We start from the raw sequence: 14,406 nt of genomic DNA, 5'->3' as shown, positions 1-14,406 counted from the left end.
CGCTGCGAGGTGACCATCAGGAAGGACTGATGTCGGTGAATGAAAAGGAAAACCCTCGTCCTGGGTGTTTTCAGACCCTGCTAACGGTAAGGCTGGCCGTGCTGCGCCAGCGTGTAGAGGTGTCCCTCCCCTCATCGCTCAGGTCACAGTGAAATGAGACTATTTAATTCTGTATCTATAATGAGGTGCCCAGTGCCGCCGGTTCCACATGCCCATGTGTGTGTAAGATCCAGATTCAAAGCCACATTCTGAGTTAAACAGCTGTTCAATATAATTGTTAGCAGTGTTATACTGCCTTCTTCTTTAACAAGACGGCAACTAAGAAGATTCTAAAAAGAGGCAGGGTTGTTCATTCCAGAGTCAGCAAGTGAGCAGGGCCTATCTCCCCAGGGCACAGGGGTTGAGGAGGACACAAGCCACGTGAGGGCCCACTCCTCCTGAAAAAGAAATCTTCATGGGTAAAGATTCCGAATTAAATGAGTAATTGAGAAATCAGGTTTTACTTTTTGTCTGGTTGGTGAGACCAATGGAAGAGTCATTAATGGTTTTCAGTGTCCGTTTCTGCATTCCTGTAGTACAGAGGGACCAGCATTTGCCTTACGGATTTCTCAGTTCAAGGGTATAGAATAGTACAGAATGCATTGCTCTTGGTGCATTGTGCCAATAAGTGCTTATTTCCATTTAAAATGTTTTTGTTGGTATCATTAGGAAAAAGCGTCAAAGATATTTAAAACCAAAAATGGGGAGAAATGGAAAAAATAGGTCAGAATGTTCTGTTATTTCAATATCATGAGTAAACAGAATTGATGACTTTGGGTGTGGTGTGGAAAGGTCCAGGTGGTTCAGGGATCACTGAGTCTTACGTGCTGGTAGCTGGAAGTGGCCAACTCCTCGCAGATAAGAAGGATGTGCTCACCTGTCGCTCCTTCTTTGCTCTCACATGATCGAGTCTCCCTGGGATCCCCTGGATTTCAGCTGATTCACGGTGTGCGAGGCAGCAGAACAGCTGAATTACTGTTTTCCTAAACCTGTTGGGGGAGGATCTGAATAACCAGGACACTGTAAGAGAAAAATACTTTCAGTGCCCAGTAGTTGTATATTCTGTGGAACGAGCCATTCCTATCTCAGTTATGCTTTAGAACAGTCTCCACGGGTGAGAGGTGGGGGCTGAGTTAGAGCAGGGGTGGCTGAATGGGTGGCTCCTGGTGATGCCAGGATGTGGAGGTTGAGAGGAGGACGTGGGCATGACCCAGGATTTGGACACAGGTAGCTGACAAGGCAGCCCCAGCACAAGGAGAGGGGAGGGCAGGAGCCTCGTGAGAGGCGATGCTCAGTGTGTTTTGGATGCATTGGAGTTGAGGTGCTCTTAGGGTACCGGGGTGAGGGGAACGTCACGATGTCACAGAGCAGTGGGCTCTGTGGAGGTGAAGAGGAGGAAGGCAAAGTGCTGATGCAGACTCAGAAGGTGGCAGCGCACGGTGCTCACTAAGGCCTGGGGCAGATGGAACTGCCCAGGCCTCACTGTGGCTAGCAAAGGGCCTAGAACTGAAAAACATCCATGGGACCAAAAATGGGAAGGAGCTGCTGCTGAGGTACGATGAGTTGGCAAAAAGAGCGACGCAGGGGACAAGCCAGAAAAGTGTATGTCCCCCACTGTGCAAATGAGGGCTCAGGGGGGCAAAAGCTGTGGAAGGTCAGTCAGCAAACAGTCTGAAAACTTTCAGTAGCCATAGCGATGAGGAGGTGACTGGGAGTAGCAGCTGAGAGATTTAACTTGTGGTAACTCTCACCAGGTGTCCAGTAACTCTCAGAAGCCAGAAAGCAAACAAGACAAACATCAACTTAAAAAAAATCAAGGTGTTGTCTGGTAAAGCTTCTTAGCAAAAATGCTTTAATAGAAAAGTATGAGTCTTTCTGTTATGTGACATGTGTATAAATAAACACTTTGAATGTAGTTGAGGAAACATGCAATTTTTTTTTGTTTACATGTTTTAAGTACAGCTAAAAAATCAGTTTAGCAAATTCTTTGTAAATAGCCCCAAATTATCTTTATTACGTACTTTGACCCATGTATAATTTTGAATTAGCGAAAGCTTTGTTATGTACTATAGACATATATATGTACGCTGTATACTCAATACACGTGTGTACTATATACAGCTGTAGCTATGAGTGGCAATGAAGAGAGATCGTATACATACAAGTTCGGCACCAAAGGCAGCCCTGCCTCCTCAGGGCCGGCCGTGCGTTGCAAGTCGTGACTTTGTCAGTGATGGTCATCCTGCGTCCTTTCTCGCCCACCACTTTCATATTACACCTTAACTATAATGACAGTTAATTTCCTTCTGCAGCCCCAGAACTTTATCTTGTTCAGTAGGTCGTGGTTTTCTGTGGCTGCCTTAATGTAAAATCTGGGTTATTCCCTTATCTCTTTGGAAAAAAATTGATTTAAAGTGTGTAATACTTTCAGTGGCTAATGCTTACACTATTTAAGATAGTGCTAACCAACTGCTGGTCTGTAGCCAGGCAATATTCTAAGATGCAGTTTACAGTAGATTTGAGAGAAATGAGAAAAAAAACTTTAAATTATGGCAAATGCACAAACATAAAATTGACCTCATTAACCATTTTTGACTGTATGATTCATGAGTGTTTTCAAATTGTTATGCAGATAATCTCCTAAACTCTTCATCTGTAAAATAAACCCTATACCCATCAAGCAGCTCCCTGCCCGGTAGCTGTAGCAGTGACCGTCTTACTCTCTATGGATTCGACTACCCCAGGTACCTCCTATCTGTGAACTTACACAGTATTTGGCTTTTGAGGCCTTATTTTACTAAGCATATTATCTTCCAGATTCACCCATGTCGTATCACAATTTCCTTCCATCTTAAGGTCCTATTGTACACTGATACTACATTTTGTTTATCCATTTATCTGTTGATAGATGCGTTGGTTGCTTCCACTTCTTGGCTATTGTGAATAATGCTGCATATAGATCTTCAAGATCCTCTTTTCAATTCTTTTGGTGTAAGAGTTGATGGGTCATGTGATAATTCTTTAATATTTTTGAGGAACTACCAAACTTTTCCAGTTTTTTATATTCCCACCAACAGGGCACAAGGGTATCAGTTTCTGTGCATCGTCATTAACACTTGTTATTTGCTTATGTTCTGTTTCGATAATGGCCATCCTAATGGGTGTTAGGGTGGTATCTCATTGTGGTTTGGTTTGTATTTCTCTAATGACTGGTGATGTCGAACATCTTTTCACATGCTATTGGCCATTCGTCTTCTTTGGAGAATTGTCTGTTCAAGTTCTTTGCCCATTTTTAGTTGTTTTTTTGTTGTTGTTACTTACATATTCTGGATATTAATACCTTATCTATTACATGATTTGCAAGTATGTTCTCCCAGTTTGTGGGTTTTGTTGGTTTGGTTGTCAAAATCTCTCTCTCATGAACTTACAATAATATCAGGCAGTAGTCTGTTTCTTTTATTCCTTACCTGGCAAAATTAGAAGTTGTGTCTGCTCCCAATTTGAGAGAGAATTTTTTTTTTCTTCTGATAACTATTTATTTGGCTTATTAATGCTTCCTTAATTGTATGTGTAGAGAACATATGCCATTTCGTTCATAGCTAGTTCTGAAAATCGGTAAGTGAATAACTTATGAGGATGCGGGGGAGAAGCTAGGTCCTTGTCATGTTTGGGGAGGTATGAATGAATTGAGCATTCCATCCCCATCTGAATCTTTTTATATTTATGATGCCACAGGGTGAGCTTTCTAGGGGGAAAATACACCATTTAGAAAGAAACCGAGGGTCCCAAAAGCCATGCTCATAGAAAAGCATATCTAAGTCTAACCTAACACACAGGAATCTCTTCCTAACCTGAAACATATCTAGAGAAGATTTTGGAAAACTATCTCATTGTCTAACACCTGTGTCAATAAATCCCCACCTCTTATGCCATTTAAATTCCTCTTCTTACAATATAAAATAACCATATAATACCTGGGATTTACCTAGTGCCTTTCTTCCTAAGTCCTGTCAGTAAATCCTTTTAATATCTCCATGAGACAAGGATGAGTAAATATTACTATTTATACTTAATCACCTCATCTTAATTCCTTTCTCTATAAAAAGAGAATAATAGTAATATTTACTCATTTTTTTAAACTTTTTGTAGAGAAAAGGATTTAGACAGGGAGTGATCCAGTGTATCTTCCTGGGTTCATAAGTGAGCCGGGACCAGAAGGCGGGGGCGGGGCAGGGAAAGCACCTCTGGGAGACATCAGTGCAGAGCCAGCCCTGCTCCTGGTAAGTTAGGTGTCACTTTGGGCTCCTACACATAGGAGGGGATCACCGTGCTTAATGGTCTGCTGTTGCTGTCTTGAAGTACTTAGTGATCTTTGAGTAGGGGGTCCCACAAATAATGCAGCCTGTCCTGGGCAAAATATAATCTACCTCAGATCGTGCTGTTCAGAGGAGATGCTGCATGTGAGGAGCGGTTTGCGACCCGTGGCGTACCGTGCAGGTGCGTCCGTCTGGGAGAAGGCTGCAGGGGTGTGAGGGCGGAAAGCTTCACTAGAGCAGAGTGTCAAGGGCAGAGGAAACCGGGAGCCATCGGTCCCCCGGAAGGGAGCCTTGAGCCTAAGGCCATCTTTAATATAAACACAAATAGTAAAGAATTTTCACAAGGGGGAGAGACATTGTTAAGCAGTTGAAAGAGGAGCATTATCATTCAGCACCATTTTAGACTAAGGCAGATCATTTTAAATGACATTGAAAAGGCCAGGGAGATGCCAGTTGATCAATTTTATGAAGGTCATGGTTAAAGGGACTACGGTGTGTATGTGGATCCACGCGCAGTCATTATTTGCAGGTTCTGCATTTATAGATGTGTGTACTAGTTAAAACTTATTTGTAATCTCCAAATCAATACTCATGTTACATCTGCAGTCGTTGGCATTCGCGTGCAGAGCAGTCGTGTGAGTCGCCCGAAGTGCACGTTCCCAAGTAAGGTCAGACCAGCCGCCGCTGCCCCTCCTCGTTTTGGCTCTCATGCAGTAAACAAGTGCTCTTTTCATGGTCTATTTAGTGACACATTTTTTGCATTTTTGTTGGTGAATTTGCCGTTTAAAATTGTCCCCAAATGTAATGCTCACGTACTGTCTCGTGTTCCTAAAATCAAGAGGGCTGTGATGTGCTCCGTGGAGGAAGCAAGTGTGTTCAGTAAGTTATATTCAGGCATCACTTAAATGCTGTGTGGCCTTGAGTTCAGTGCTCAGGAATCAGCAGTATATATTAACTGAGGTGTCTTTAAACAGAAACACATTAAACAAGGATCATTTAATGAAAACGTTGTGACCGGTGGCTCATGGGACCTAACCCTATATTTTCCCTAGGACTGAGGGTTCAATATTCACAAATTCACTGTTTGCCATGACTTTATAGAACATAACTACCAAGAATGAGAATGACCTGTAAATGTTTGTAACCTGCAGGGACTATTGGTTCAGAGAGAAGTGACTCCTGAAAGAACAGTCAGTCAAAAATGGAAGACGAGTCATAGTGACTCTCCATTTGAGTGACAGATTCTAAGTCCTGTAAGCTAGACAGTGCCTTTTGTTATCTGTTCAACCCCTTTGTGTACAAGGGGTCTTTCTAAAGCATTTCCTAAAGGCTCGGTGAATCTGTATATTTGGAGCCAGAGCTAGGTACCACCATATCTCGATTCACAGACTTTTTCCCCCCACCTTTAGTATTTCTGTAATCAGGAGACATCTCATACTCAATTTACATATTTTAACAAAACCTGTTCTTCCATAAGCTGTTACTAAATCCTTGGAATGGCTTCTAATCCAGGAGCCAGCATATATTTTCCCTAAAAGGACAGGTAGGAAACACCATAGGCTTTGTGGTCCCCCGATCTCTGTCACAACTGCTTGGCTTGAGCATTGCACCCTGAAAGCAGCCACAGATTATATCTGAATGAACATGGCTGTGTCCCAGTAAAACTATTTCATGTGATTTTCACATGTCACAAAATGTTCTTTTAGTTTTTTTCCAACCATTTCAAAGTGTAAAAAACTTACAAAACCAGTTTATTAGGCCAGATTGGGCTTGCAGGTGACGCCTGATATCATTTAATGACATCATTGGTCTCAGGTCTGAGGTACTTGGATCAGAAGAGGCTGCCCTTGGCTAGTGGTGTCTATTGCTTAGTGTTCCTTTTCTTTTATAGATTGAAATAAAGATCTAACTGCTTAATCTTGATTTAACCTGATATTAAAGTTGGTAACTTATAAATATGAATTGGTTTAGATTTTTACATTGTTCAGCATAGTGTACATTTGCAAGAACTAGGAAATATTGAAAACAAAATTAGGAAAAGTTCATACTTCTATATACAGTAGCATGCCAATACCTTTTAAAACAACCCTTTCATTAGAATTCCTTTGTTCAGCAATGTTCTAATTATCTCTTTATCTTGAAGCTCTACTTTTTCCTTTTCCATTGTGTCATTTTTCTTTGTGTTTTTCCCATGTACAATAGACCTTATTCAGAAGAAGGCGGAGCTGCAATCTAGAACGAGGCTTATAATACAAGGAAACTTAAACAGGGTGGAAATTAAATAAATTTAAGCACAAAAAAATTAGGAGGAAATTGAACTCATCTTGCTTAGCACAGCATCCAAAACACATTTTGAAGATTTAATATTCATCACTGACCAGAGATCAGTGATTAGCTTTTAATTTATTATAAAAATGACAAACAAATTAAAATGTGACCTCAGCTGATACTCATAATGGATAGGAGTGAGTTTTAAGAAACAGTTTTTCTTGAGATGTTGAGCAGAACCTACTTCCCACCCTAATAGCCAGCCCATTCCTGGGCGCCTGGTCTGGCCCGGTCTGGCCAAGCCTGCACCAGCCTGGACTCCAGACACAGCCCTATCAGACCCACAGGACCACCCCACCTGCCTCTCAGGAAGCAGAGCAAGAAGTACTTCTGGCCTGGAGCCCTGGCTTGGGCTCCACTCCCTGGGGCTCCCCATACCTAGAATGTACAGGCAGAGCTTGCTCAGAGCACTCATAGCCCTACTGAGGCTTCTCTCCTGCTTCAGGGACACACTTAAATCCAGATGCCCCCTGCCATGCAGACTGGCCCTTGCAGAGCAGCGCAGCCTTTTAAAAGGGGCAGGTAATCCACAGAGGAGCCCCCTTCCAGATGGCAGCTTCGCTTCTCAGAGCCTCAAATCATCTTTGTTAAATTCCCCAAATGCCTTGGACAGGCTTGTGAGCTCTCCTGTTAATAAGCTTTTGGCTGTGAAATGCCTTCTGATGAGTATTTAAAAACCACTCAGATATTTTCCAATGGTACCTTTTTTATTGAGATATATTTGACATATAATATTGTGTACGCTTAAGGTATACAACATGCTTTGATACATTTATATGTTGTATATGAAAACCACCATTAGCTAACATCTCTCACATCATGTAACTGTCATTTCTTTTTTTGTAGTGGGAACCAGTAAGATCTAGTCTCTTAGCAACTTTGAAGTTTATAATACGGTCTTTTTGTCTGCAATCACAGTGATGCGCATTAAATCTCTAGGACCTAACTCTTGGTTTGCAAGTTTATATTCTCAAACACCATCCCAGTTCTCCCACCCCCCAGCCCCTGGTAACCGCCATTCTACTGTTTTTATGGATTTGGCTTTTCCAGATTCCATATATAAGTGATATCATTACAATACTGGTCTTTCTCTCTCTGACTTAGCTCACTTAGCGTAATGCCCTCACGTCGTCATCGCAAATGGCAGAGTTCCTTCTTTTGGCTGAATAATATCCCATTGTATATATGTACCACGTGGGAGTACATATATCTCTTTGATGTCCTGTTTTCATTTACTTTGAATACAGATCCAGGATTTGTAATTTTTTTTTAATTTTTAATTTTTCAAGGAACTTCCATACTGTTTTCCATAGTGGCTGCACCAGTTTGCAGTCCCACCAGCAGTGCAGTGCACAAGGGTTCCCTTTTCCCCACAGCCTTGTCAACACTTATTATATTCTTGATGGCGGCCATTCTAACAGGCAGGAGGTGATAGCTCATTGTGGTTGTGTTTCACTGATGATTGGTGTTGAGCATTTTTGCATGTACCTGTTGACCAACCATATGTTTATCTTCTTTGGAAAAATGTCTGTTTAGTTCCTGTGCACATTTTTTAATTGGGTTATTTTGTTGTTGTTGAAATATGAGTTCATTATATATTCTAGATATTGAGTACCACTAGTTGAATTTTGCTTTTGTTGCTTATGCTTGAGGTATCATATTTAAAACATCATTGCTGAGACCCATCTCAAGGAATTCTTGTGTATGTTTTCTCCTAGGAGTTTTATGGCATCAGATATTATGTGTAGTCTTTAATCTATTTCGAGTTAATTTTTGTGAGTGGTGTAAGATGGGTCCGATTTCATTTTTCTGCAGGTGGTTATCCAGTTTTCTCATTATTTGTTGAAGAGACTTTTCCCCCATTGAGTGTCCTCAGCTCCCTTGTCAAATATTAGATGACCATAAATGCAGGTGTTTATTTCTGGGCTCCTTTCTGCTCCATAGGTCTGTGTGTCTATTTTTATGCTGTTTTGAAATGAAGTGTGATGCCTTGAACTTTGTTGTTCTTCCCCGTGATTTCTTTGGCTATCTGGAGTCTTTGTGGCTCCATACAAATTTTAGGATCTTTTTTCCTATATTTCCATGAAAAATGATATTGGAATTTTGATAGTGATTGTGTAGAACCTATAGATGGCTTTTGGGTACTATGGACATTTTAAGAACATTAAGTCTTCTGGATCTATCAACATGTGTCTTCAGTTTCATAAATTTGGGTACAGTTTTCATTGTACCCAAATTTTACTTCCCTGGTTCAATTCTGTCTTGTGTTTCATTGCTATTTTGAATGGGATAATTCCCTTTTTTTGATGTTTAGTTCTTAGTATACAGAAATGTATGTTGATTTTACATCCTGGAACTTACTGATTCTTTGATTAATCCAATAATTTGGGGGTCGAGTTTTTAGGATTTTCTATATATAATGTGTATAAACACTGACAATTTTGTTTCCTTTCCAATTTGGGTTCCTTTTATTTATTTATTTGTGTCTTTCCTAATTGCTTTAGCTAGGACTTCTAGTACTATGTGGAATAAGAGTGATGAGAGTGAACACCCTTGCTTTTATTCCTGATCTTTGAGGAAACTCGCAATTTTTCACCATTGAGTAGCTGTGGGTTTGTCTTCTATGGCCTTTATTGCGTTGAGGTATATTCCTTTCATATATCCAAATTTGTTTTTATCATGAAAGGCTGTTGTATTTTGTCAAATGCTTTTTCTGTATCTGTTAAGATGATTATGTGGTTTTTCTCTGTCTTTTACTGTTTATCACATTTATTGATTTACATATTTTGAAAAATCCATCTCAAAGATAAATCCTGTGGTTATGGTGTATAATCCTTTTAATGAGGTGTTGAATTTGGTTTGCTACTATTTTTTTTTTTTTTTGAGCATTTTTGTATCTTTATCCATCAGGGTACATTGGTCTGTTTTTCTTGTGCCTTATCTGGCTTTAGTATTAGAGTAATGCTGGCCTCATATAATGAGTTTGGACATGTTCTCTCTTCCGGTTTTTGAACGAGTTTGAGAAGGACTGACATTAATTCTCTTTTAAATGTCTGATAGAACTCACCAGTGAAGCCATCTGGTCCTGGGGTTGGGAGTTTTTTCATCACCAATTCAATTGCCTTACTCATTATTGGTCTGGTCAGATCTTTTATTTCTAAGAATTTTTCTATATATTCTAGGCTATCCAATTTGTTAACATCTCACTGTTTGCAATCTCTTATAATGTCTCCTCTTTCACTGGATTTTATTTGCTACTTTTTGACTTTTGATTGGTAAATTCAGTCTGTTAACCTTTAGAGCTACCATTGATAGGTAAGAACTTACTAATGCCATCTTATTGCTTTCTGGTTGTTCTGTATTTCCATCGCTTCTTTTCCTTCTCTTTCAGCCTACTTTGTAAATGGTTGATTTTCCATAGTGGTATGCCGTGTTTCTTTTTTTCACCTTTTTGTGCATGTACTCTAGGTTTTTGCATTATGGTTATCATGAGTCTGACATAAGACAGCCCATAAACAAAACAGTACATTTTAAGCTGATAGCAACTTAACTTGGACTGTCTCTAAAAGCTTCACTCTTACATTCCCCTTTTTATTTCTTTCATTTTTATTTACCTGTTTTTATATGTGTACTTATTAACAAATTATAGAAGCTACAATTTTTAGTACTCTTTTCCTTTGTACTTTAGTTAACACATCACAGAATCCGAGTTTTCTAATATTATTTACTTTTATCCGTGTGTTGCATACTTTCACGTGTTTTCACGTCGCTGCTTAGCATCCGTTCATTTCCGCTTGAAGAACTCCTTTCAGCATTTCTTATGAGGCAAGTCTAGTAGTGAGCTGTCTTTACTTTTGTTTAGGGAAGTATTTCTCCTTCATAGCTGAAGGATAACTTTACCAGATAGTATTCTTAGCTGGCAATTTTTTTTTTTTTTTCAGCACTTGGAATATCTAATTCTACTCTCTCCTGGCTTGTAGGGGTTTTGCTGAGAAAACCAGTAATCTACAAAGGAGCCCACATTAAACTATCATCTTCTGACTGCTTTTAGAATTCTTTCAATTTTGTCAGTTTCATTATAATGTATTTTGGATAAGGTCTTTGTGCATTGAGATAATAGGGTGATCTATTAGCTTTGAACTTATTCAGTTAGCTCTCTCTCCAAGTTTGGGACATTCTCAGCTATTAATATTCTGCCTGCCCCCCTCTTCTTCTGGAATTCCAATTATTCTCATACTTGTTCTTTGGATGAAATCACATAGATCATGTTGGCTTTCTTTGTTCTCCTGGAACTGGGTTATTTCACAGTTCCTATCCTCTAAGTCACTTATTCTGTGTTCCACTAACTCTATTTCAGATGCTCTCTATCACATTTTTCATTTCACTAGAGTTTTCAGCTCCATAATTTCTCCTTGGTTCCTATCTTATTGGTAAATATTTCATTGAACCTACTTTTTCATGAATTGGGGTTTTCTTTTAGCTAAGTTTCTTCAAAACTGGGATTTTGGGATTCTTTATCAGCAAGATCACAAAATTACATGTCTTCGTACTCAGTTGTTTGTTAGAGGATTACCATCTTTTGATGACATGTTTCCTTGATAACGTTGGTTGTAGTATTGTATTGCTTACTCATTTCAAGTAGCAGATACCTCCTTAAATCTTTGCATGTTGTCTTCAAATGAGTATCCTGTTCATTGGTGCTGATGTTACATAGGGGTTTTCTGCCTTCGAAGGGCTACTGCTGTAACTCTGCATTGCTCCCTCTTGTGGCAGGATTCTTAAGTGTTTGTGTCCTCTCTGGTTCTTAGCGCTCACCAGGCTGGCTGCTGGAAGCCTCTCATTTTCCAGAAGGTGGCGCTATAGCTTCAATTAGTGGTTTCTCCCAGACCCTGGACTGTTGGCTGAGGGCAGTCCCTACTGGGCCTTGCCCTTGACTCCAGACTTGGAAATGCACACCAAGAGCCAACCACAGTGGGGAGAGGTATGGGTTTTGCACTTGGGGTGCCTGTGGACCCAGTATCCCTAGGTACGATGCTCCCAAGCAGGAACCTTGTTCCTTTAATGCTCTTTGGGAAAGAGGCACATGAGAGTATCAGTCCCCTTCTTCCCAGTCCTATAGGTCCTACCTCAGTATCCTGGTACTGCTGGAGAGAGAGGGGCTTCTCCACCTGCATCACTGGGGTAGGCAGGTACTCATAGTGCTCTCCCCCTCTCCCTCGTAGGAGACATCACCACCCCATAATTCAGCCCCATGCACTGTCGCGTGTGGACTGCTGGTCAAGTTCTTACCGTCTCTGCTGCATTCAAACTCGTTTTGGGGGGGAGGGGCTGGTCCAATCGCATGCTGGAATTCCCCCTTGGAAAGACTGGACCTATTCAATTTCTCTTGTCTGTGGGTGTCTGCCCAGATACGCACTCTCCAGGTTTTTCCCCCTAACCTTGAGAGGGATTGGGGCTGGTTCGCTGCTCTGCTGGATCCACAGGTGGGGAAGACTCCTCCCAAGTTCCTTGGCGTACAGTGCTGGCGCCCATGGCTCCTGTTTGTTCATGGATGGATGTCTAACTCTTTGTTGCAAAGGGACAGACAAAAAAGAGCCATCTTACGCTTCCATCGCTTTGATCCTTTTTCTCTTGGTCACCTCTGGGAGGCCTTCTGGACTCTCAAGCTCAGCAGAGCAGTGGGACCTGGGTTTTCAAAAGGAATCCACAAGTAAATAATGGTATTGCCTTGTTGTTAAAGGTTATAGTTACTTCTGGGTGTAGAAATAAATGCTACTACATTGGGGGCTCTTTCACAGCATGTTACTGTTGTGTCTTATTGAGAAATCATTAGTCATAAAAAAAGCAGAAGTTCCTGCCTGCACAGGTGTCTCCCACCCTGGCCTGTGAGGGGCTCTGAAGGGAGTGCCCTGTACGGCACTCTTCGGTGTTCACACTGCTACTGCAGGAACTCCTGGAACTTGCAGTCACCAGCAAGTTCTACTGCTATGTCTAGGGTTGAAGCTCTTATCTTTGCCCCTAACCCCATCAATATAGCTGGCTAAAATTCTGATCTTCAAAAATAAAGCCTCATGCCCACCTCACCACCCCCATGCTTATTTCAGAGAAAAGCTCGATACTAATTAGGCAAGAGTTCCAGAGTCAGCAGATGACCTAGCATGAGCTTGCTGTGTGAGGCCCTAGCCCGGGGCGGCTGTCACCGTCTGTCCGGGAGCTCTGGCACCACTCAGTGGCTGTGCCACGGTGACTTTAGTCAGTGACCTTGCCAGGCTCCTCTGCCACCCTGACAGCTGTAGCCCGTCAGGCTGGATAACTCATGCTAAGTGTCCAGCTAAACTTCTGTGACCCCACCAGATGCATTTTGTACAGAATAGTCATTGCACGAGACTTCCTATGACTCCTAATAATGTTGAACTCTTGTTACTGATTATAATTAGGGTTCCTGCTTCTCCATCCAGCTTGGTATTACCAGAGGGAATCGATATTGAGATGGCAGGTCAGGCCATTTCTCTTACTGCAATTAAGGCATTTGTGCCGAACAGGCAAATAGCACAGAGCCTTTGTCATTGTAACCCTCCTATTCCCCCGAGAACAGGGATGGGGCTCGTGGCACAGGATGCATATGAATTCACCTTAAAACCCAACCTAAGAAGTCAAAGGAAATCAGAATGGCAGAAAAGGGTGAAAGAGGTTAGCTTTGCATATTGGGTTTTGCAGTATTTACTTAGTGCCACTAAACTGAAGATGCCCAGTTATATTACCCAGGTTTTCTTTAACACTAGCAACATGCTACCTTGAGAAAATACTGTTTCAATGTTATTCCTGGGCACTTAGGAGTTTGGAAGAGCCTCGGCTCCTCACCAGGGCTGCTCAGGGCGGGGCCGCTCCTGAACGCTGGTGGCACAAGTGGTTCCTGTCTTCAAGGAGCTGCAAATGTGAACCACAGGGTAAACTGGTGTCCCCTGACTCTGCGGCTGATTGACAAGTAAATGAGGAAGACAAAATAGGGCATCTGTGAGTTCAGAGAAGAAGGATTCTCAGGCTAGTCTCCTTCCATGGAGGCCTGGGGGGGGCGACCGCAGGGAATGGGCAGGGAGACGGGCAGCGGAAGCTGGTACTCACATCATCTGAAGAGAACGGGTGATGGTTTTGAAAACTCATTCCATGCCAAGTTAGTGTCCAGGGAAACTGCTGGAATATTCCTGGAGGACTGTCCATACAGAGTTGTCCTGAAGTGATTTAAAAGGTGATCCTTGAGAAGGTCTGGTTTTCCCCCACCACACACACTAGAACCGTGGCAGGCGCTGATGAACTCAGCTCTTCCCCAATTTTGCAGAGGGGATAGTGATTTGTGGTCTAACTAGAAAGTACCTGTGGTCATTTAGTGATGCATAGCCACCATCCAGCACCACCTCCCAGGGTGTAACTACAGCCTGGCCCTGACTCTCTGTGCTGGGGGAAGTGGCCAGCTCTACCCTGCAGGGGTTGGGGACAGCATCTGGTGAGGGCATGTGTACTGTGCCTATTTGTAGCCTTGTTTCTTGGCGTCTCTGGGCTTGGGCAGGGGCCCCGCCTGGTGCGCCTCCCCACATGTGTCTGTGCATATGTGTAGCATGACTTTAGACACAGAAGTTTGGCACGCAAACCAATGCCCACTGGCTGTCAACATCTCTGCTAACCCAGCTCTCAGGGCATAGTCCCTGCCTCCTTGGTGTCCCCATAC

The 14,406-nt window shown here is 42.0% G+C and overlaps 2 protein-coding genes across 17 annotated transcripts in view; one reads left to right on the top strand and one right to left on the bottom strand.

The window, feature by feature from the left end:
* NR3C2 (nuclear receptor subfamily 3 group C member 2) overlaps window positions 1-14,406 on the top strand; it is a 746,291-nt gene that overhangs the window by 727,634 nt on the left and 4,251 nt on the right. The gene's annotated exons all lie outside the window — the stretch shown is intronic.
* ARHGAP10 (Rho GTPase activating protein 10) overlaps window positions 9,860-14,406 on the bottom strand; it is a 258,976-nt gene continuing 254,429 nt past the window's right edge. For 9 of the 11 annotated variants that reach the window (XR_004955025.1, XR_004955021.1, XR_004955020.1 and 6 more), the window contains one exon: window positions 10,476-13,912. The gene's annotated coding sequence lies outside the window, so the exon portion shown is untranslated. Of the gene's footprint in view, window positions 13,913-14,406 lie in introns of all 11 variants that reach the window. The other 2 variants (XR_004955018.1, XR_004955022.1) reach the window with 2 other exon arrangements.

Source organism: Rousettus aegyptiacus, unplaced genomic scaffold (genome assembly GCF_014176215.1).
Source record: "Rousettus aegyptiacus isolate mRouAeg1 unplaced genomic scaffold, mRouAeg1.p scaffold_m13_p_16, whole genome shotgun sequence".
Classification (NCBI taxonomy): Eukaryota; Metazoa; Chordata; class Mammalia; order Chiroptera; family Pteropodidae; genus Rousettus; species Rousettus aegyptiacus.
Note: the sequence above shows the minus strand (reverse complement) of the source record. Positions and strands in the feature narration are given on the sequence as shown.